General features: G+C 52.4%; 1 pseudogene; it reads left to right on the top strand.

Annotated features, from left to right (window-relative positions):
- Positions 1-3,722: 3,722 nt before the first annotated feature.
- Positions 3,723-22,310, top strand: part of LOC123954363 — a 170,177-nt pseudogene continuing 151,589 nt past the window's right edge.

Here is a 22,310-nt window from a genome sequence, read left to right as displayed (position 1 = left end):
TAGGGGCAGCTACCTGGAGCGCTGATGGGAGGTTGGGGCTCAGGCTGTGTCGGACAGAGCATTAGTGCACTAGGTGGCCGAGGACATTGGGGTGCCATCGAGGTCCGTGCAGGTTGATCCTCACATGGATATTCTCGGCAGACACCTAGGGCACTTCTTCTTACTTGAGGACAGGCAGAAGACTGCGTTGTGGCTCCAAAATGAACAATCTCGTGTTCTTGCTGTCGGGGAGGCTGAGGAAAAAATTCTGAATGCAGCAGCACCGGTTCAGTTCATTGAAGAGCACATGGCATTTCCACTGCACAGCGTCTGATCGAGATCTCCAGCATCTGAGTCAGGGCATGTATCAGATGTTCGCTCACGCTCGAGTTTGTGTCCGTGATGGCCAATGAATGGAGGGGTGGCCTCATGAGGCCATATATGTCTTCCCAGGCTGGGGCTTGGGAGCTTCTCCGAACAGCAAGCTTTCCTTCTGTGGGACAGGTGGAGTACGTTTTCATGGCACCAGGGTCTTCCATATGGAAAGACGTCGTAACAGAAGTCACCACATGGATGCCTGGAAAGCCTAGCTCCACTTAAGCTTACTGCCCAGGTACAAGACCGTTTGGATCTGGTTTCTCTGGAGCAAAGTGCCCAAAGGGCTGAGGTGACAGTGAGCCTCACTCTGATGGGTCACAATGCTGTCTTGTGTCCAGGGAGATCTTAGAATGTGGTGTGGGCTCAGATGCAATGCAGGAATCTCTGCCCTTGAGGTTTGGACAGAGCACCCAAGAGCCAGGTTGCATTCTGGGGCAGGAGGTGTTCTGTTTTGTGGCTATGTGATCAAGTGTTGGACCACATATAGGTATTCCAGTGTTTGCCTCTGGAGGCAGATGCCTGCAAGGCTAAGCTAGGGTTCTGTAGAGGTCCTAGGAGTATGTCAGGTTCCATCTTCTGACTCAGGGCCATAGACCTGGGTATCTGCTAGGTGGTAGGTGTCTGGTATGTGTCCGAATGTGCCTTTTTTTCCAAGGTGGCCAACGAATTTGGGGGTGGGCTCAGAGGCATTGTAGTTGTCTCCCAATCAGCAGGTTTTGTGCAAAAGTGATGGGCAGAGTTTCTTTGACTGGACATTCAGAGTCCTAGGATGGGCCGCCAGAGGCCCCATCCTGGAGGGCCTGTCAGACAGGGCTTCGGGGACAAAATTCTGCAAACACAAACTCGGGATAGTTTCTGGGTGAGGTGATGGCAGGCCTGATCTAGGGACTGTGAGGGTAGTGCCGAGGGATCTGAAATGAGGGCAATGGAGAGGCGGGAGTGCAGGCTTTTTTGTCTGGGTTGTGTGTCTCAGTTGGCCACAGAATGAAGTGGTAGCCTCACTGGGCCATGGGAGATTCTGCCTCTGTGTGGATTCTGCCCGGCTCCCAAGGATTTGGTGTCTTTCTGGGGGAAGGGAAGAGTGCTGTTTTCCGTCTCATGGGTACCGCCATAGCAGGGATTCCAGAGTTGGCTTCCGGGTGCAGGCACCTGGAGAGCCTGACCGAGGGTGAGGATTTGGGCCTAGGGGCATGTCAGGCCCGTTATGCGGGCTCCTGGTCCAGCTAGCGAGGGGGCCTTGTTTGAAAGCAGACTCAGGCTGAGGATCACAATGCCAGTTTGTGGCCAGGGAAGCCCTCTGGGTTGGGTGTGGTCTCATGGGCCATGCAGCTGGCTCCCACTCTGAGGATTATACCCCTATCCCCACAGCAAGTTTTTCCCATCATGAGGAAGGAGGAGTGCTCTTTGGTGCTTGCGGTTCCCCCATAGGCCAGGATTTGAGCTATGGTCTGGACACAGAACCCTGAATACCCAGGTTGGGTAGAGATTAGAGTCTCTGGCTTTGGCAAGTCCCACGTGCAGTATATGGGGCCCGCAACATGCATAGCTGATGGTAGATCAGCTCTCAGTCTGTGCCAGACAGAGCATTATTGCACAGGGCGGCCTAGGACATTGGGGTGCCTTTGAGATACGTGCAGGTTGATCCTCACGTGGGCATTCTGGGCAGACGTCCATGCTGGCTGAAGAATGGAGGTGTAGCCTCATGAGGCCATAGAGCATTTCTGGGCAGGAGCTTGTGGGATGCTTCGAACAGCAAGCTTTTCTTTTGCGGGACATGGGGAGTCCGTTTTGATGCCACCAGTGTCCCCCATATGGAAGGATGTCATAGCAGAAGTCAGCTTGTGCAAATGTGATAGGCAGAGCTTCCTTTGGGTGGGCAGCAAAGTCCTGCTCTGTGGCTCCAGAGGCCCCATCCTAGAGGGCCAGTTGGCCAAGGCTTTGGGGACAAAAGTCTGCAAACACAATCTCGGGATAGGGTTAGGGGCGAGGTGATTGCAGGGGCTATCTGCAGACAGTGAGAGCAGCGCCACGCGATCTTAAATGAGAGCTATGGGGACGTGGGAGTGCAGGCTTCTCTGTCTGGGTTGTGTGTCTCCGTTGGCCACAGAATGTAGTGGTAGCCTCATGGGGCCATGGGAGATTCTGCCTCTGTGAGAATTCTGACTGTTCCCAAGGGTTTGGTGGGGGGGCGGAGGAGTGCTCTTTTCCGTCTCAGGGGTCCCACCATAGCTAGGATTCCAGAGTCAGCTTCTGGGTCCAGGCATCTGGAGAACCCAACCGAGGGTGAGGACTGGGACCTAGGGTCATGTCACGCCCGATATGCGTACTCCTGGTGCAGCTAGCCAGGGGTGGTTTGAAAGCGTGCTCAGGCTGAAAGTCACAATGCCTGTTTGTGACCAGGGCGGCCCTCCTGGGTGTGTGTGGTCTTATGGGCCAGGCAGCTGGTCCCCACACTGAGCCTTAGACCCCCATCCCCACAGCAAGCTTTTCCCATCGTGGGAAAAGAGGAGTCCTCTTTTATGTTTGAGGTTCCCCCATAGGCCACTATTTGAGCTGTGGTCTGGGCACAGACGACTGAGTACCCAGGTCGGGTAGAGTTGACAGTCTCTGGCCATGTCAGGTCCCACCTGCAGGGCATTGGGCCCACTCCCTGCCGGGCTGATGGGAGGTCGGGGCTCAGGCTGGGTCAGACAGTGCACTAGTGGACAGGGAGGCATAGGATATTGAGGTGCCATTGAGGTTCGTGCAGGTTGATCCTCACGTGGGGGTGCTGGGCAGACCCCTAATGTAGGGGCCTGGTTGGGTGGAGGGCGCCCTTTTGTTGTTGGTTTGGATTGACCCTGTCCCTCCTGGAGGAACTTGCTTGCAGACCCCGGATGTAGGGGTGGGCCAGCTGGATGGAGACGTCCAATCAGTTGGGCACACACATATTTACTATGGTAAATTGGAATTCTATTCGCCACCCGTATTGCTGACCGAGCGTGACTGTGCAGCTTTCCCTGTGTGCTGCAGTCTAATTGGCCCCCTGTGAGTGGGCCGGGCTCTGCCATCTCTATGAAGGTCAGTCTGTGAGGTAGTGTGGGACCTTTTTTGTTGTTGTTTTTTGTTTGTTCTGTTTTGTTTTTTGTTTTTGTGTTTGCCGGTTTGTCAGGAGCAGCGTTTCTTGGTTCGTCAGGAGCAGCGTTTGTCAGTTTCTCTGGACCAGCTTTCGTCAGTTCGCTGGGCAGAGGCCTTGCCAGCCTGGCAGAGGCCTCGCCAGCCCGTCAGCAGCCTAGCCAGGCAGGGAGCATCCTTGCTAGCCCGGCAGCGGCCTCGCCAGCCCAGCAGTGGCCTCGCCAGCTGGGGAGCAGCACTGCCAGTGCATTATGATCGTTGCTGGGCAGCGGCCTCACCAGCTGGGGAATAGCCTCGCCAACTGGGGAGTGACCTCGCCAGCCGGGGAGTGGCCTTGCCAGCCGGGGAGCGCCACGCTGGCGAGCAACACTGCTGGAGCATCATCATCAGGAAGCGGCCTCGTGGGGGAGCGGTGCCACCAGGCGTGCCATCGTCGGTCTTGTTCCTAACAGTAGAAGACTGCTCTCCGCTCTCTCTTCACCTGGAAGCCATCCTTGTAGTCCTGCATCACCAGGGTGCTCCAGGGTGGCCTACTAACCCTCAGAGAGGAACCAGTACCCCTGAAGAGCATCTCTGTGACCTTGTCCATCCGTGAGTTTGTGGCTCGTGTGTCTGCTACCTTAAACTCTAAGAATGAGGAGGAAGTTCCTTTGGAGACCTTCTTTGTGTTCCCCATGGATGATGACTCAGCTGTCTACAGCTTTGAGGCCAAGTTGGATGCGGAGAAAATTAAAGCAGAATTAAAGGAGAAAACAAAGGCCCACAGCATCTATGAGAGTGCCATCAGCAACTGCCACCAAGGTTTCCTACTGGAGGAGGACAAATACTCCAAGGATGTCTTCTGTTACAGTGTAGGGAACCTTTACCCAGGGTCTAATGTAGCAATCACCCTGAAGTGTGGGCAGGAGCTCCCCTTGGAAACAGATAGAGCCCTGCACTACACGCTCCCAGCTGTCTTGAATCCTCGATACCATGGCTCTGAATCATTTGAGGAAAGTTGCCTTGATATGAAGACTCCTGTCGTTCCTTTGGAGGACCTGCCCTATACACTTAGCATGGTTGCCACCATCAGTTCCCAGCATGGCATTGAGAGGATCCAGTCCAAGTGCCCCTTCAGGCCTACCAAGTACCTTGGAGAAGATAAGACTTCTGCCCAGGTTTCCTTGGCTGATGGACACAAATTTGATCGAGATGTGGAACTCCTGATTTACTACAGTGAGATGAATACCCCCACTGTAGCTGTGGAGATGGGGCAACCTGGAGACAACTCAGATGGTTTCATGAAAGATCCATCTGCGATGGTGTATTTCTGCCAAAATATCCCAGAATCTCAGTCACCTGTCATCTGTGGAGAATTCATTTTCCTCATGGACTGCTCAGGAAGTATGCAGTCCCCCATAAGTAAACAGGATAACTATCAGGTACGCAGAGAGGCAGCCAAGAAACACTGATTTTGCTGCTGAAGAGTTTGCCTATGGGCTGTTACTTCAATATCTATGGATTCGAAAATTCCTATGAGGCATTCTCTCCGAATAGTGTGAAATCCACTCAGCAGACCATGGAGGAGGCACTGAGGAGAGTTAAGTTTATGCAGGCTAACCTGGGGGTCCCTGGGGTAGCAGCTGTTTGGTTGTGGGAATCATGGGGTAGCGGGAATCATCGGGTTGAGAGAATCGTCGGGTAGCGGGACTCGTGGAGTAGCGGGAATTGTTGGGTAGGGAAAATCGTCGGGTAAGAGAAGTAATTGGGGGTGCTGTCCTGGTTGTCGTCACCTCTTTGTAAGAGATGGCCCTGACTGGTTTGTTTGATTTTTGATGCATGGGGCGAAATAAACTTTGCTTGATCTTCACTTTGTGTCAGTCTCGTTCCTTTGATCATGGACCCTAATACCCTAGGGCCCTTCTTCTTTCTGGAGGGCAGGCAAAAGGTTGCGTTGTGGCTCCAGCATTCTCAATCTGGAGGGCTTGCAGACCAGGAGGGCAAGAACCGATATCAGATCACAGAAGCGCTGGTTCATGTCAGTGCCGAGCACATGGCCATTCCAATGTGTAGTGTCTGAATTGAGATCTCCAACACCTGAGTCAGGGCGTGTGTCAGATGGTCGCTCAACCTGGAGTTTGTGTCTATGAATGGCCAGCGAATAGAGAGGTGGCCTCATGAGTCCATGAAGGTTTTCCCAGGCTCGGGCTTGTGAGCTGCTCTGAACAGCAGGCTTTCCTTCTGCAGGACAGCGGGATTCCGTTTTGATGGCTCCAGGTTTCTCCCATATGGAAAGACAAGGTAACAGAGATCAATGCATATATGTCTGGAAAGCCCAGCTCAGCTTATCCTTTCAGCCCAGGAACAAAGCCGATTCGATGTGGTCACTCAGGGGCAAGGGCCCAGGGGCTGAGTTTACAGGGAACCTCATGCTATTGGGTCACAATGATTGCTTGTGTCCAGGGAGACTGTAGAATGTGGTGGGGTCTCAGGCGCCATGCAGGATTCTCCTCCCCTGAGGGCTGGACGCAGCTCCCAAGAGCCAGGTTGCCTTCTGGGGACAGGAGGTGTTCTGTCTTGTGGCTCAGGGTCCAAATGTTGGATCATATGTAGGAATTCCAGAACCAGCCTCTGGATGCAGATGCATGCAAGGCAACCTAGGGTTCCGTTGAGGTCCTAGGGTCATGTCATGTTCCATCTTCTGACTCAGGGCCAGTGACGTGGGTGACTGCCTGGAGGTAGGTGTCTGGCATGTGTCAGACTGCGCATTTCTGTCCAGAGCAGCCAACGAATTTGGGGTGGGCTCAGGGGCTCTGCTGGTGTCTCCCAGTCTAGAAGGTTTGTGCAACTATGATGGCCAGAATATCCTTCGAGATGACAGGCAGAGTCCTGTGCTTTGGCTCTATATGCCCCATTGGAGGGCCTGTCAGCCAGGGCTTGGGGACAAAAGTCTGGATACAAACTCCGGTTAGGGTGAGGGGGAAGGTGATGGCAGGCCCGAGCTGGAGACCATGAGGGCAGTGAATTGGGATCTGAAATTAGGGCGATGGGGAGACGGGAGCGCAAGCTTTTCAGTATGGGTTGTGTGTCTTGGTTGGTAATGGAATGGAGGGGTCTTATTTGTCCATGGGAGATTCTGCCTCTTGGGGATTTTGCACGGCTCCCAAGGTTTTGGTGAATTTCTGGATGAAGGGAAGAGAGCTGTTTCCCATCTCAGGGGCCCACCATAGTAGGGATTCCAGAGTCGGCTTCTGGGTCCGGGCGCCTGGACAACCCGACCGAGGGTGAGGATTTGGGTCTAGGGGCATGGCAGGCCCAAAATGCGGGCTCCTGGTCCAGCTACGAGGGGGCTTTTTTGAAAGCATGCTCAGGCTGATGGTCACAATGCCTGTTTGTGGCCAGGGCTACCCTCATGGGTGGTCGTGGTCTCCTGGCTATGGAGCTGGCTCCCACTCTGAGTGTTTGACCTCCATCCGCACAGCAAGCTTTTACTGCCGTGGGGAAGGGGAAGTGCTCTTTTGTGCTTGAGGATCCCCCATTGGCCGGAATTTGAGCTATGGTCTCGGCACAGAGGCCTGAACACCCAGGCTGGGTAGAGATGACACCCTCGGGCCTGTTCCCATCCCATTTGCAGGGCGTGGCGCCCACTATCTGGGGTGCTGATGGGAGGTCAGGGCTCAAGCTGTGTAAGACAAAGCATTAGTGCACAGTGCGGCCTGGATATTGGGGTTCCGTCTAGGACCGTGCAGGATGATGCTCACTTGGGGATCCGGGGAAGACCCACAGGGCCCTGCTTCTATCTGGAGGGCAGGTAGAAGGCTGTGCTGGGCCTCAGACTTCCCAATCTCGAGGGCTTCCTGTGAAACTGTGATGGGCATAATTTCCTTTGGATGGGCAGGCAGAGTCCTGTGCTGTGCTCAGAGTTTCCATCCTGGAGAGCCTGTCGGCCAGGGCTTCGGGAACAAAATTCTGCAAACACAAACTCGTGATAGGGTTAGGGGCGAGATGATGGCATGTCCGATCTGCGGACCATGAAGGCAGTTCCACGGATCTGAAATTATTCGGGAGGCGGGAGCGCAGGCTTTTCTGTCTGGGTTGTAGAGCAGACTGTTCCAGCAGACTGGAGCAGTAGCCTCATGGGGCCATGGGAGATTCTGCCCCTGCGAGGCTTCTGCCCGGCTCCCAAGGGTTTGGTGTCTTCCAGGGGAAAGGGAGGAGTGCTGTTTTCCATCTCAGGGGTCCCGCCATAGCATGGATTCCAGAGTTGGCTTCTGGGTCTGCGCACCTGGAGAACCAGACCAAGGGTGAGGATTTGGGCCTAGGGGAATGTCAGGCCCGATATGCGGGCTCCTGGTCCAGCTAGTGAGGGGGTTGGTTTGAAAGCAATCTCAGGCTCTGGGTCACAATGCCTGTTTGTGGCCAAGGCGCCCCTTCTGGTTGGACTTGGTCTCATGGATCTCAGGATCCTCACGAAGGGATTCTGGGCAGACCCATAGGGCCCTTCTTCTTTCTGGAGAGCAGGAAGAAGCCTGCGTTAGGCTCCGAATGAAAAATCTGGAGAACTTGTGGCCCAGGAGGGTGAGGGTGGAATTCTGAATGCACAAGTGCCGGTTCAGTTCAGTGCCGAGCATATGGCATTTCCTTTGTGCAGCATCTGACTCGAGATCTCCAGCCCCTGAGTCAGGGCACAAGTCAAATGGTCGCTCACGCTGCAGTTCGTGTCTATGATGGCCAATGAATGGAGGGGTGGCCTCATGAGAACATGGAGTTTTTCCAATGCTGGGGCTTGTGAGCTGCTCTGAATAGCAAGCTTTAGTTCTTCTGGACAGGGGGAGACCGTGAGGATGGCACTAGGATACTCCTTATGTAAAGATATTGTAGCAGTAGGCACCACCTGGATGCATGGAAAGTCCAGTTCCACTTACCCTTCCAGCCCAGGAACAAGGCCGTTTCGGTCTGCTGGCTCTGGATCAAATGCCCTAGGTTGCTGGGGTAACAGGGAGCCTCATTTTGATGAGTCACAATGCTAGTTTGTGTCCAGGAAGACCTTAGAATGTGGCGCCAGCTCAGGCGCCATGCAGGATTCTCCTCCCCTGTGGGTTAGACGCAGCTCCCAAGAGCCAGGTTGCCTTCTGGGGGCAGGAAGTGTTCTGTTTTGTGGCTCTGGGATCAATGTGGACCATATGTAGATATACCAGAGTTTGCCTCTGGAAGCAGATGCTGGCAAAACTAAGATAGGGTTCTGTTGAGGTACTAGGGTATGTCAGGTTCAATCTTCTCACTCAGGGCCATTGACCTGGCTGTCTGCCTGGAGATAGGTGTCTGGCCTGTGTCCGAATGCACATTTTTCCAAGGCAGCCAAGAATTTGTTGTGGGCTCAGGGGCATTGCAGTTGTCTCCCAGTCTGGAAGGTTTGTGCAAATGTGACAGGCAGAGCTTACTTCGGGTGGCCAGGCAGTGTCCTGCACTGTGGCTCCAGAGGCCCCATCCTGGAGGGCCTGTCACCCAAGGCGATGGGGACAAAAGTTTGCAAACACAAACTTGGGTTAGTTTTAGGAGCGAGGTGTTGGCAGGCCCGATCTGCAGACCATGAGGTCAGTGCCTTGGGATCTGATTAGGGCGATGGGAGGTGGAAATGCACGCTTTCATGTCTGGGTTGTATGTCTCAGTTGGACATGGAATGGAGGAGTGGCCTCACGGGGCCATGGGAGATTCTGCCTCTCTTGGGATTCTGCCCAGCTCCCAAGGGTTTGGTGTCTTTTGCGGGGAAAGGAAGAGTGATGCTTTCCGTGTCAGGGATCAGGCCATAGCAGGGATTCCAGAGTTGGCTTCTGAGTCCGGACACCTGGAGCACCAGACTGAGGGTGAGGATTTGTGTAATGGACATGGCAGGCCTGATATGCGGTCTCCTAATCCAGCTAGCAAGGGGGCTTGTTTACATGCGGGGTCAGTCTGAGGGTCACAATGCCTGTTTTTGCCCAGGCTGGCAATCCTGTGTGGGCCTGGTCTAAAGGCCAAGCAACTGACTCCCTCTCTGAGGGTTTGACCCCCATCCCTACAGCAAGCTTTTCCTGCTGCAGGGATGGTGTAGTGCTCTGTTGTGCTTGAGGTTTCCTCACTGGCTCTTATTTGAGCTAAGGTCTGAGCACAGATGCCTGAATACCCCGGTTGGGTAGATATGAAAGCCTCGGTCCATATCCGGTCGCACCTACAGGATATGGAGCACGCTACATGGGGGATGATATGAATTCGGGGCTCTGGCTGTGTCAGACAGAGCATTAGTGCTCAGGGAGTCCTAGAATATTAGTGTGCCATCAAGGGCCGAGCAGGTTGACCTCACGTGGGGATTCTGTGCAAACCCATAGGTTCCTTCTATCTCGATGGCAGGCAGAAGGCTGCGTTGTGTCTCCAGAATTCCCTATCTGGAGTGCTTGCGGGCCAGAAGGGAGAGGACGGAAGCCAGAATACACAAGCTCCGGTTCAGTTCAGTTCCAAGCACATGGCAGTTCCAGTGTTCAGCATCTGACTGAATATCTGCAGTAGCTGAGTCTCGGCGAGTGTAAGATGGTAGCTCACACTGGAGTTATTGTCCATCATGACTGAAGAATGGAGGGGTGGCCTCAGGAGGCCATGGAGGTTTTCCCAGGCTGGGGCTGATGAGCTGCTCCGAACAGCAACCTTTCCTTCTCTGGGAAAGGAGGACTACGTTCTGATGGCTCCTGGCTCCCCCATATGGAAAGACTTGGTAGCAGAGCTTACCACATAGATGCCTGGAAAGCCCAGCTCAGCTTACTCTAGCAGACCAGGAACAAGGCAGTTTAGATCTGCTGGCTCTGTTGTGATGAACCCTGGGGGCTGAATTGACAGGGAGCCTCATGCTGATGGGTCACCATGCTGGCTTGTGTCCAGGGAGACCTAAGAATGGCTCAGGTGCCATGCAGGATCTCCACTGAGGGTTGGACCAGCTCCCAAGAGGCAGTTTGTCTTCTGGGGAGAGGAGGTGTTCTGTTTTGTGGCTCAGAGACCAAGCGTTGAAACATACGAAGGTATTTCAGAACTTGCGTCTGGGGACAGATGCCTGCAAACCTCACCTAGGTTTCCATTGAGGTCCTAAGGGCATGTCAGGTTCCATCTTCTGACTCAGGGCCATTGACATGGGTGTCTGTCTGGGCGTAGGTGTCTGACATTTGTCAGACTGTGCATTTCTATCCAGAGCGGCCAATGAAATTGGTGGGCTCAGGGGCCTTACAGGTTTCTCCCAATCTGGAGGGTTTGTATAACTGTGATGAGCACAGTTTCCATCGGGATGTAAGGCAGGGTCTTGCACTTTGTCTCCAGAGGCCGCATCCTGGAGGGCCTGTCAGCCAGGACTGTGTACATAAGTTTGCAAACACAAACTAAGATTAGGGTGAGGGTCGAGGTAATGGCAGGCCCAATCTGCGGACTTTGAGGGCAGTGCCCCTGGATGTTAAATTAATTGGATGGGGAGGCAGGAGCACAGGCTTTTCTGTCTGGGTTGTGTGTCTCGATGGCCACGGAAATGAGGGGTGGCTTCATGGGGTCATGGGAGATTCTGCTGCTGTTGCAATACTGCCTGGCTCCCAAGGGTTTGGTGTCTTTCGGGAGGAAGGGTAGAGGCCTGTTTTTGTCTCAGGGGTCGCACCATATCAGGAATCCCAGAGTCGGCTTCTGGGTTCGTGCTTCCTGAGAATGAGACGGAGGGTGAGGATTTGTGCCAAGGGGCATGGCAGACCCACTAGGTGGGTTCTTGGTCCAGCTAGAGAGGGGGCTTGTTTGAAACCGGGCTCAGGCTGAGGCTCAAAATGCCTGTTTGTGGCCAGGGCCACCCTAATATGTGGGCGTGGTCTCATGGGTCATGCAGATGGCTCCCACACTGAGGGTTTGACCCCATCCCCACAGCAAGGTTTTCCTGCCTTGGGGAAGGAGGATTGTTCTTTTGTGATTGAGATTCCCCCATAGGCCGGGATTTGACTCATGGTCTCTGCACAGATGCCTGAATACCCAGGTTGGGTAGAGATGACAGTATCTGGCCATGGCACATGCAGGATATGGGACCCGCTCCCTTGGGGCTGAAGGGAGGTCATGGCTCAGGCTGCGTCAGACAGAGCATTAGTGCACAGGGCGGCCTAGGATATTGGTGTGCCGTCGAGGGCCATGCAGGTGGATCCTCTCATGGGGATTCTGGAAAAAGCCATAGAGCCCTTCTTCTTTCTGGAGGGCATGCAGAAGGCTGTGTTGTCTCTCCAGAATTCCCAGTCTGGAGGGCCTGCTGGCCATGAAGTTGAGGATGGAAGTCTGAACGCACAAGCGCTAGTTCAGTTCAATGACGTGCACATGGTAATTCCAATGTTCAGCATCTGACTCGAGATCTCTAGGACCCAAGTCAGGGCGAGTGTCGGATGGTCGCTCACGCTGGAGTTTGTGTCCATGTTGGCTGACGAATGGAGGGGAGGCCTCAAGGTTCCAGGGAGGTTTTCCCAGGCTGGGACTTGTGAACTGCTCCGAACAGCAAGCTTTCCTTCTGTGGGACAGGGGGAGTCCGTTTTGATGGATTCAGAGTCCCCCATATGGAAAAAACTTGGTAGCAGAGCTCACCGCATTGACGCCTGGAAATCCCAGCTCAGCTTACACTTGCAGCCCAGGAACAAGGCAGTTTCGATCTGGTGGTTCTGGGGCGAATTGCCCAGGGGGCTGTGTTGACAGGGAGCCTCAAGCTGATGGATCACAATGCTACCTTTGTCCCATGAGACATTAGTATATGGCGGATCTCCAGTGCCATGCAGAATTCTCCACTTCTGAGGGTTGTACACAACACCTTAGAGCCAGGTTGCCTTCTGGGGACAGGAAGTGTGTTGTTTTTTTGCATACGGGACCTAGCGTTGGAACATAGGTAGATACTCCAGAACATTCCTCTGGGGATATTTGCCTAAAAACCTAACCTAAGATTCCATTGAGATCCTAGGGGCATGTCTCTTTCCATCTTCTGAGTCAAGGCCATTGACCTGGATGTCTGCCTGGATGTAGGTGTCTGGCATGTGTCAGACTGTGCATTTCTGTCTAGAGCGGCCAATGAATTTGGGTGGGCTCAGGGTCCTTGCAGGTGTCTCCAATCTGGAGGGTTTGTGCAACTGTGATGGGCAAGTTTCCTTCAAGAGGGCAGGCAGAGTCCTGCACTGTGGCTTCAAAGGCTCCATCCTGGAAGGCCTGTGGGCCAGAGCTTTGTGGCAAAAGTCTGCAAACACAAACTCGGGTTAGTTTGACGGGCAAGGTGACGTCAGGCCCAACCTGCAGACAGTGAGGGCAGTGCCACATGATCTGAAATGAGGGCGACAGGGAGGTGGGAGTGCAGACTTTTCTGTCTGGTTTGTGTGTCTCGGTTGTCCATGGAATGCAGGGGTGTCCTCTTGGGTCCATGGGAGATTCGGCAGCTGGGGGGATTTTGCACAGCTCCCAAGGCTTTGGTGTCTTTCTGGATGAAGGGAAGAGAACTGTTTTCTTTCTCAGGGGTCCCACCATAGCACTGATTCCAGAGTCAGCTTCAGGTTCCAGGTGCCTGGAGAAACCGAACAAGGGTGAGGATTTGGACCTAGGGGCATGGCAGGTCCAATATGCGGGCTCCTAGTTCAGCTAGCCAGGGGACTTGTTTGAAAGAAGGCTCAGGCTGATGGTCACAATGCATGTTTGTGCCCAGGGCGTATCTCGTGGTTGTGCGTTGTCTCATGGGCCATGCAGCTGCCTCCCACTCTGAGGGTTAGACCCCCATCCCCACAGTAAGTTTGTCTGACTGTGGGGAAGAAGGAGTGCTCTTTTGTGCTTGAGGATCCCCCATAGGCTGGGATTTGAGCTATGGTCAGGGCATAGATGCATGAACACTCATGTTGGTTAGAGATGACAGCCTCTGACCATGGCCGGTCCCACCTGCAGGAGAAAGCTCCCGATACCTGGGGGACTGACTGGAAGTTGGCCTTTAGGCTGGGTCAGACAGAGCATTAGTGCACAGTGCAGCCTGGTTATTGGTGTTCTGTATACAGCAGTGCAGGTTGATCCTACATGGGAATTCTGGGCAGACCCATAGGGCACTTCTTCTTTCTGGAGGGCAGGGAGAAGGCTGAATTGTGGCTCCAGAATTCCCAATCTGGAGGGCTTGTGGGCCATTTGGGTGAGGACTGCATTCTGAATGCATGATCGCCGGTTCAGTTCAGTGTCAGATGTTCGCTCACGCTGGTGTTTGTGTCCATGATGGCCGACGAATGGAGGGGTGACCTCAAGAGGCCATGGAAATTTTCCCAGGCTGGGGCTTGTGAACAGTTCCAACCAGCAAGATTTCCTTCTGCGGGACAGGGGGAGTCCATTTTGATGGCTCCAGTGTCCCGCAAATGGAAACACTTGCTGGCAGAGCTCACCACATGGATGTCTGGAAAGCCGAGCACAGCTTACACTTGCAGCCCAATAACAAGGCAGTTTCAATCTGGAGGCTCTGGGGTGAAGTGCGTAGGACGCTGAGTTGACAGGGAGCCTCATGCTGATGGGTCACAAAGCTGGCTTGTGTCCAGGGAGACTTTAGAATGTCTTGGGGCTTCATTCGTCACACAGGATTCTCCTCCCCTGAGGCTTGCACCCAGGTCCCAAGAACCAGGTTGCCTTCTGGCAACAAGGGGTGTTCTATTTTGTGGCTCAGGGATCAAGTTCTTGACCATATATATGTATTCCAGAACTTGCCTCTGTTGAGATGACTATAATCTAAGCTAGGTTTCCATTGAAGTCCTAGGGTCATGTCTGGTTCCATCTTCTGAGTCAGGGCCATTGACCTGGATGTCTGCCTAGATTTAGGTGTCTTGCATGTGTCAGACTGCATGTTTTCGTCTGGAGCATCCAGCGAATTTGGTGTGGGCTCAGGGGCTTTGCAGGTGTCTCCCAATATGGAGGATTCGTTCAACTGTGTCAGGCAGAGTTTCCTTCAGGTGGGTAGGCAGAGTCCTGTGCTGTGGCTACAGAGTCTGCATTGTGAAGGGTGTGTCAGCCAGGGCTTTGGGGCAAAAGGCTGCAAACTCAAACTCGGGTTAGGTTTAGGGGCAAGGTGATGGTAGGCCTGATCTGCAGACCAAGAAGTCAGTGCCTCGAGATTTGGAATTAGGGTCATGGAGAAGCGGAATGCAGGCTTTTCTAACTGGGTTGTGTGACTCGGTTGGACACAGAATGGAGTGGTAGCCTCATGTGTCCATGGGAGATTCTGCCTCTCTTGGGAAATGAGGGGTGGCTTCATGGAGATTTTTGTGGAGTTTGCGTGCATGATGCTCGATGAATGGAAGTGTGACCTCATGAGGCCATGGAGGTTTGCCCAGGCTGCGGCTTCTGAGCTGCTCCGAACAGCAAGCTTTTCTTCTTCAGGACAGTTGGAGTCCGATTTGATGGCTCCATGGTCCCCCATATGGAAAGACATGTTAGCAGAGCTCACCCCATAAAGCAAGTGTAAGCTGTGCTCGGCTTTCCAGACATCCATGTGGTGAGTTCTGCCAACAAGTTTTCCGGAGAAAGCCCACCTCAGCTTATCCTCTCAGCCCAGGAACAAGGCAGTTTCAATCTGATGGCTCTTGGGCAAGTGCCCAGGGCGCAGAGTTGACAGGAAGCCTCATGCTGATGCTTCACCATGCTGGCTTGTGTCCAGGGGGACAATAGAATGTGGCGGGAGCTCAGGTGGCATCCAGGATTCTCCTCCACTCAGGGTTGGACGCATCTCCCAAGAGCCAGGTTGCCTTCTGGGGACAGGAGGTGTTCTGTTTTTTGGATCAGAGACCTAGCATTGGGACATATGTATGTACTAATGTAGGGGCCTGTTTAACCAGTGGAACTTATTTGCAAACCCTGGATATTGGGGCGTGCCTGGCCAGATTGCCTTATCCAATCAGTGGGCGTGCATTTATTAAATGGGGTGAGTTGAAATCTCTTTGGCCACCTGTGTGTGGGCCAGGCTCAACCACCTCTATAAAGGTTAGTCTTTGAGGCTGCTGGGGGGTCGGATAAGTAGGAGGAGTTAGAATAGCCGTTAGAGAATAGGAGTTAGAATAGCCATTAGAGGATTAGGAGGAGTTAGGATAGCCTTTAGAGAAGTAGGAGGAGTTAGAATAGCCGTTTGAGTAGTAGAAGGAGTTAGAGTAGTTATTAGAGTAGCCATTGGGAGCTGTTAGAGTAGTCGTAGGAGTGATAACATCGGTTGTCGGGAGCGTCGGAGTTTCAGGATCATTGGGAGCATTGGGAGCGGCATTGCTGGTAGCGGTACCACCATGAACGGCCTCACCTCCCCGAGCAGCAATGCACCCCGTGACCTGCCTTGCTGCAGCCTTGCCGCGACTTGCCTCACTGCTCAGTGCTGTGGCCTTGCCAGAGCGGCGTCATTCCCGAGAGCGGCCTCATCAGTGTGCGGCCTCATCGGAAAGTGTCCTGGTCTGGAGTGGCCTCTTCATCTTCAGTTGTGGTGTTCGTCCAGCATGTGGCCTCGTCCATAGCGGCCTCGTTTGGGAAGCAGCCTTGTCGGAGTGGCGTCATGGGGAGCAGAGTCTGTGTCATCAGGGTTGCCATCCTCGTCATCCTCGCCTCTTTGTCATCAGGAGTAGTGTCTTCATCATTGTTGCCACTACGTAAGAAATGGACCCAACTGGTTGTTTGATTTTCCATGCTTTTTGTGAAATAAAACTTTGCTTGATTATTGCTTTGTGTCAGTCTCCTTCCATTGATCAGGGACCCTAACACTGGGGACTTTCCCGGGATCAATCAACGAGAACTGATCCAGCATCGGAATTAATGGGAAAAGCCTCCGGAGCTGTTGGGATCTTGTGCATCTGTCTGGTTGGAGCTCCAGTATATGGCCCACCGGGGAGAAGCTGGATGCAGCTATGATCCCCAGGGCTGGAGTGGATGCGGGAATTCCCCACTCCTCTGTTTGTAGATCGTCATGGGGTTTGAGTCCCCCTTGACAGTCTAGGGGGTTTGAGTCCCCCTAGATGATCAGGGGGTTTGAGTCCCCCGAGATGGTCACCAGGGGATTCAAGTCGCCCTATGCGGTCACCAGGGGGTCTGAGTCCCCCTAGGCAGTCAGGGTGTTCGCATCCCCCTAAGTGGTCACCGGGCGTTCGAGTCCCCTGAGGTGGTCAGGGAGTTTGAGTTCCCCTAGAAAGTCCCCACGAGTGGCAGGACCGCTGGACCTGCCGTGTCTTTGTCTGGTCCTTTTGTTGTCTGCTGTGTTGTTTGTTGTGTTTGGGGGAATGGGACAGGCAGAGAGTAAGGGGAATCTGACTTTTGTCTCTCTCTACCTCATAATAGATGTGGGGCTTCTTCCTCACTCATTTCGTGTGTTAAGGGCTATAACCGGAGACAACTGGATTTAGTCTAACTTGGCACAGAGACGCTAAGGAATATTCCCAAGCAGCTGCCGAAACTCCTTTTGGGGGAATTCCTTGCCTCTCTGGCCCAACATGGACTGCCTAGCCCCTCCCCCTTGCTGGCGGGAAAGCATGGCATCTGAAGTGGAATGGGCCCAGGTGGAATATGAAATCTGTTAGCAAAGAGATGACTGAACTGATGATTAATTGTCTGTCTCAGGGTTTTAATGTGTACTTGTTAAAGTAGCTTTCAGAGTCTTTGGTAACCTGAAGCTTTGAAGTTTTGCTTGGATGACAAATGGGATGCTCGTGAGCTGGTTTCTGGAACTAGGTTTGTGCTTTTGAAATCTGTTGTAACCATGTTTTGTGCTTAACTGTTATTGCAAGAGTTCACAATTGGTTAGTATTTAGTCTTCACTTGAGATTGAGATGTTTCTAAGAAAATGTAAATGGTTTTCTTTGCCCACCCAGAATTTTAAATGAGATCTCTTTGACTCATGATTCTTTTCTCTGATATGCTAAGTTACTCAGGAAGTACTGCTAAATCAATGATAAACATTGGGATACATTTGGGTAAATGCTGTAACTACTCCAGAGGTTCTATACATTTTCTAAAGTTTTAATGTTTTGATAAGGGTCATCATTTGATATTTAACATTATCTATTCTGAGTTTTTTGTCATTTGTATTTGTTTTAATTCTCCTGTAAGATGAATTATGCCTTAAGAAAATTCATATAGAAGACTTTCAGAACAAATACGGTTCTTTGATATGTTGAAATCCTGGAACTGAACTTCCAGAAGTAAAAGTTGCACTCGCACTAAACCAAAATTAGTACGGTGACTCAAGGTAAGAATGAGTCTCCAGGAGCTTTCGTAGAAAGGCTCATTGAAGCCTATAAAATGCATAACCCGATCGACCCTGAGGCACCCGAAAACCAGGGGGCAGTGAATCTTGCTTTGCCAGTCAGTCAGCCCCGGACATAAGGAGGAAACTTCAGGATATTGAAGGATTAGAAGGGAAGAATCTGATTGAGCTCCTGGGAATAGCAGAAAAAGTGTTTAAGAACAGGGATGCACAGGAGGATGAAAAAGAGACAAAAAGCTGGTTAAGATTTCGGCATTACATGAGATAGGTAGAGGATAGTAAATGGAAGGAAAAGCCTTCCATTTCCAAAAGAAAAAGCACAGAGAAGGCAGGTGGGAAGACTGAGATTCAGATCAGTGCACTTACTGTAAGGAAAAAGGACACTGGGCCAGGAGTGCCCCAAAAGGAAGACGACAATGCTGACCACCAGAATAAAAATTGAAGTGGAGGGGAAATCCTTGATCCTTTTGGTGGACACGGGAGCCCAAATTTCATCATTACTTAAACCTATGGGAAAAATATCTGGAGAGGAAGTTTGGTAACAAGGAGCAAATGGCACAGCGAGACATAAATGGAGAACAGAAAGGACTTTAAATTTGGCCTCAGGAGTCGTGAAACATAGATTTTTGTCCTCCCTAACGCCCCATATAACTTGATGGGAAGAGATCTCCTCCACAAGTTACAAGCTGGCATTCAGTTCTCGGAAGGAGTCATGACTGTAACCTTGAGACAACCTAATGTACAGGTGCTTATGGCAGCAATAGATGAATACCTCCTTTACAAGCCAGTCTCAAAACCAGAGGGGACAAAGGTAGGGAGCCTTCTCCAAATCCTACAGGTTGAGTTTCCCGAGGTCTTGGCAGAAGGGAAGGCCCCTGGCATGGCCAGGGTACAACCTCCAGTTGTTGTACAATTAAAGGCGATGGCTACGGCTGTTCACATTCGGCAGCACCCCCTTCCCCAGGAAGCAGGGGAAGTGATCAGCAAGTACATTAACCACCTCTGAGGAGACGTGACCCTAGTTCCTTGCAAATCTCCATGGAACACACCTTTGCTGCCCGTCAAAAAGGCAGAGACTGTTCAAGATTGTTGGATGTTAATAAACAGGTTGAAGATATCCACCTGATGGTGCCTAACCCCTATACCCTACTCTCACTCCTGGGCCCCCAAAGAAATGTGTATACCATCTTACATCTCAAGGATGCCTTTTTCTGCATATCTTTAGCAAGGGCATCTCAACCCCTTTTTGCTTTTGAGTGGTCTGACCCAAAGGAAGTATTCCAAGGCCAGCTCACCTGTACAAGACTTCCCAAGTATTCAAAATTCACACACCATTATTTTTTGACGTGGTACTACACGAGGATTTGCATGAGTACAGAAACTCCAACCAAGTAGTCACTCTGCTACAGTATGTTGATGACTTGCTAGTAGTCGCTTAGGACTATGAGTCATGTTTGCGGGGACGAGAACTCTCTTACAGACTCTGCAGGAAAAAGGGTACCGGGTGTCAGCAAAGAAAGCACAGCACTGTCAGAGCCTTGCCACCTATCTATGCTTTGATCTCCACGAAGGAGTGCGTTCATTGAGTCCTGGAAACAGGTGATCACCCAATACCCCCTCCCCACGCCGTCCTGACAAGTCAGGGAGATTCTTGGACAGTTGGCTTCTGTAGGCTGTGGATACCGCAGTTTGCAGAGATTGTCCAACCTCCTTATGAACTGGCAAACGGCGGGCTCACTATGATAGAGTGGACAGCTAAGTCAGAAGGAGAATTTCAGGAATCAGAAACAGCTGTACTGAGTGCATTGGCCATCCCAGATGTTACCAAGCCCGTCTACTTGTATGTGGATAAAAAATACAGGGGTGGCCTAAGGAGTTTTGACTCAGAATCTGGGGCTTTGGCAAAGGAGAGTAGCCTATATTAGCATGAAACTAGATCCAGTAGTGGCTGGATTCCCCTCTTGCCTCTTCATAATTGCTGCCACAGCCCTCCTGGTCCGGGATGCAAGTATATTGAATTTGGGTCAAAATCTCATCTTGACCACCACTCATGCTATTGAGGGCCTTCTGCGGATTCCACCAGACAGATGGATGACAAACGCCTGAGTGACGGGGTATTAGGTCCTCCTCCTCAATGAATCAAGTGTGACCTTCTGGACCCTGGCAGTGCTAAACCCAGCCACGCTCCTGCCAGAGGAGCTTGCTGACCACCCACATGACTGCGGAGAGGTCCTAGCCCAAGTTGCAGGAATAAGGCCAGATCTCAGAGTCATTTCCCTCCTGGATGCCGAGATGACTCTGTTCACAGATGGAAATAGCTACGTGGTCAATGGAAAGAGGAATGCGTGGGCTTGGTGTTTTCTCCTGAGCATTGGCATGCCGTCGAGGTCCGTGCAGGTTGATCCTCACATGGGGATTCTCAGCAGCTCATAGGCCCCTACTTCTTTCAGGAGGGCAGGAAGAAGGCTGTATTGTGGCTCCAGAATTCCCAATCTGGAGGGCTTTCGGGCCAGGAGGGTGAGAACTGAAAACTGAACGCACAAGTGCTGGTTCAGTACAGTACTGATTACATGGCAGTTCCAATGTAAAGCTTCTGACTCGCGATCTCAAGCACCTGAGTCAGGGTGAGTGTCGGATGGTAACACACAGTGGAGTTTGTGTCCATGGTGCCTGAATAATGGAGGGGTGGCCTCATGAGGCCATGGAGATTTTCCCAGGTTGGGGCTTGTGAGCTGCTCCAAAGAGCAAGCTCTCCTTCTGCGGTACGTGGTGGCTCCATTTTGGTGGCTGCAGAGTCCCCCATATGGAAAGACATGGTAGCAGAGCTCACCAAATAGATTCTGGAAATCCCAGCTCAGCTTATCATTTTAGCTTAGGAACAAGGCATTTTGGATCTGGAGGCTCTAGGGCAATTGGCTAGGGGGCTGAGTTGACAGAGAGCCTCATGATGATGGGTCAAAATGCTGGCTTGTGTCCAGGGAGAGTTTAGAATGTGGCGGGGCCTCAGGCTCCATGCAGGATTCTCCTCCCCTGAGGACTGGTTGCAGCTCCAAGAGCCAGGTACCCTTCTGGGGACAGAAGGTGTTCTGTTATGTGGCTCTGTGATCAAGTGTTAGACCATATGTAGGTATTCCAGAAACTTCCTCTGGGGAAAGATGCCTGCAAACCTCAGCTACGGTTCTTTGATGTCCTAGGGGCATGTTAGTTTCCTTATTCTGACTCAGGACCATTGACCTGGGTGTCTGCCTGGAGTTAGGTGTCTGGCATGTGTCAGACTGTGCTTCTATGTCCAGAGCGGCCATAGGAATTGGGTGGGCTCAAGGGCCTTGCAGGTGTCTCCCAATCTGGAGACTTTGTGCAAATGTGACAGGCAGAGTATCCTTTGGGAGGGCCGGCAGAGTCCTGCGCTGTGGCTCCAGTGGACCCATCCTGGACAGCTTGTCGGCCAGGGCTTTGGGGACAAAAGTCGGCAAACACATAATCGGGTTAGGGTGAAGTGCGACGTGATGGCAGGCCTGATCTGCAGACCATGAGGGCAGTGCTTCGGGATCCGAAATTAGGGTGACGGGGAATGGGACGGCAGGCTTTTCTGTCTGGGTTGTGTGTCTCAGTTTGCATGGAATGGATGGGTGGCCTCATTGGTCCATGGGAGACACTGCCTCAGTGGGGATTTTTCATGGCACTCAAGGCTTTGGTGTCTTTATGGATAAGGGAAGAGAGCTCTTTTCCTTCTCAGGGCTCCCGCCATAGCAGGGATTCCAGAGTTGGCTTCTGGGTCTGGGCGACTGGAGAATACGACTGAGGGTGAGGATTTGGGACTAGGGCTATGGCAGGACTGATATGCGGGCTCATGGTCCACCTACCGAGGAGGATTCTTTGAGAGCAGGCTCAGGATGATGGTCACAATGCCTGTTTTATGGCCCAGGTCTGACCTCCTGGGTGGGCGTGGTCTCAAGGGCCATGAAGCTGGCTGCCACTCGGAGGGTTTGACCCCCATCTCCACAGCAAACATTTCTGGCAATGGGGAAGGAGGAGTGCTCTTTTGTGCTTGAGGTTCCCCAATAATAATATAGCGTGATTTCAGCTATATTTGGGACACAGATGCCTGAACACCCTGATTGGGTAGTGATGACAGCCTGTGGCCATGGCCGGTCCCACTTGCAGGTGATGGCGCCCACTGCCTGGGGCCTGACTGCAGGTTGAGGCTCAGGCTGTGTCACACAGAGCATTAGTGCACAATGTGGCCTGGATATTGTTCTTCTGACTAGTGTCGTACACGTTGATACTCACATGTGGATTCTCGGCAGACCCATAGGGCCCTCCTTCTTTCTGAAGGGCAGGCAGTAGATGCGTTGTGGTTCCAGAATTCCCAATCTGTTGGGCTTTCTGAATGCAGAATCGCCGGTTCAGTTCAGTGCCGAGCACATGGCATTTCCAATGTATGGCCTCTGACTCGAGATCTCCAGGAACTGAGGCAGGGTGAGTGTTGGATAGTTGCTCACGCTGCAGTTTGTGTCCATGATGCCAGATGAATGGAGGGGTGGCCTCATGAAGCCATGGAGGTTTTCCCAGGCTGGGACTTGTGAGCTGCTCCGAA

The sequence above is a fragment of the Meles meles genome, chromosome 12, assembly GCF_922984935.1.
Source record: "Meles meles chromosome 12, mMelMel3.1 paternal haplotype, whole genome shotgun sequence".
NCBI lineage: Eukaryota > Metazoa > Chordata > Mammalia > Carnivora > Mustelidae > Meles > Meles meles.
This window is presented reverse-complemented; position numbering and strand designations above follow the sequence as displayed.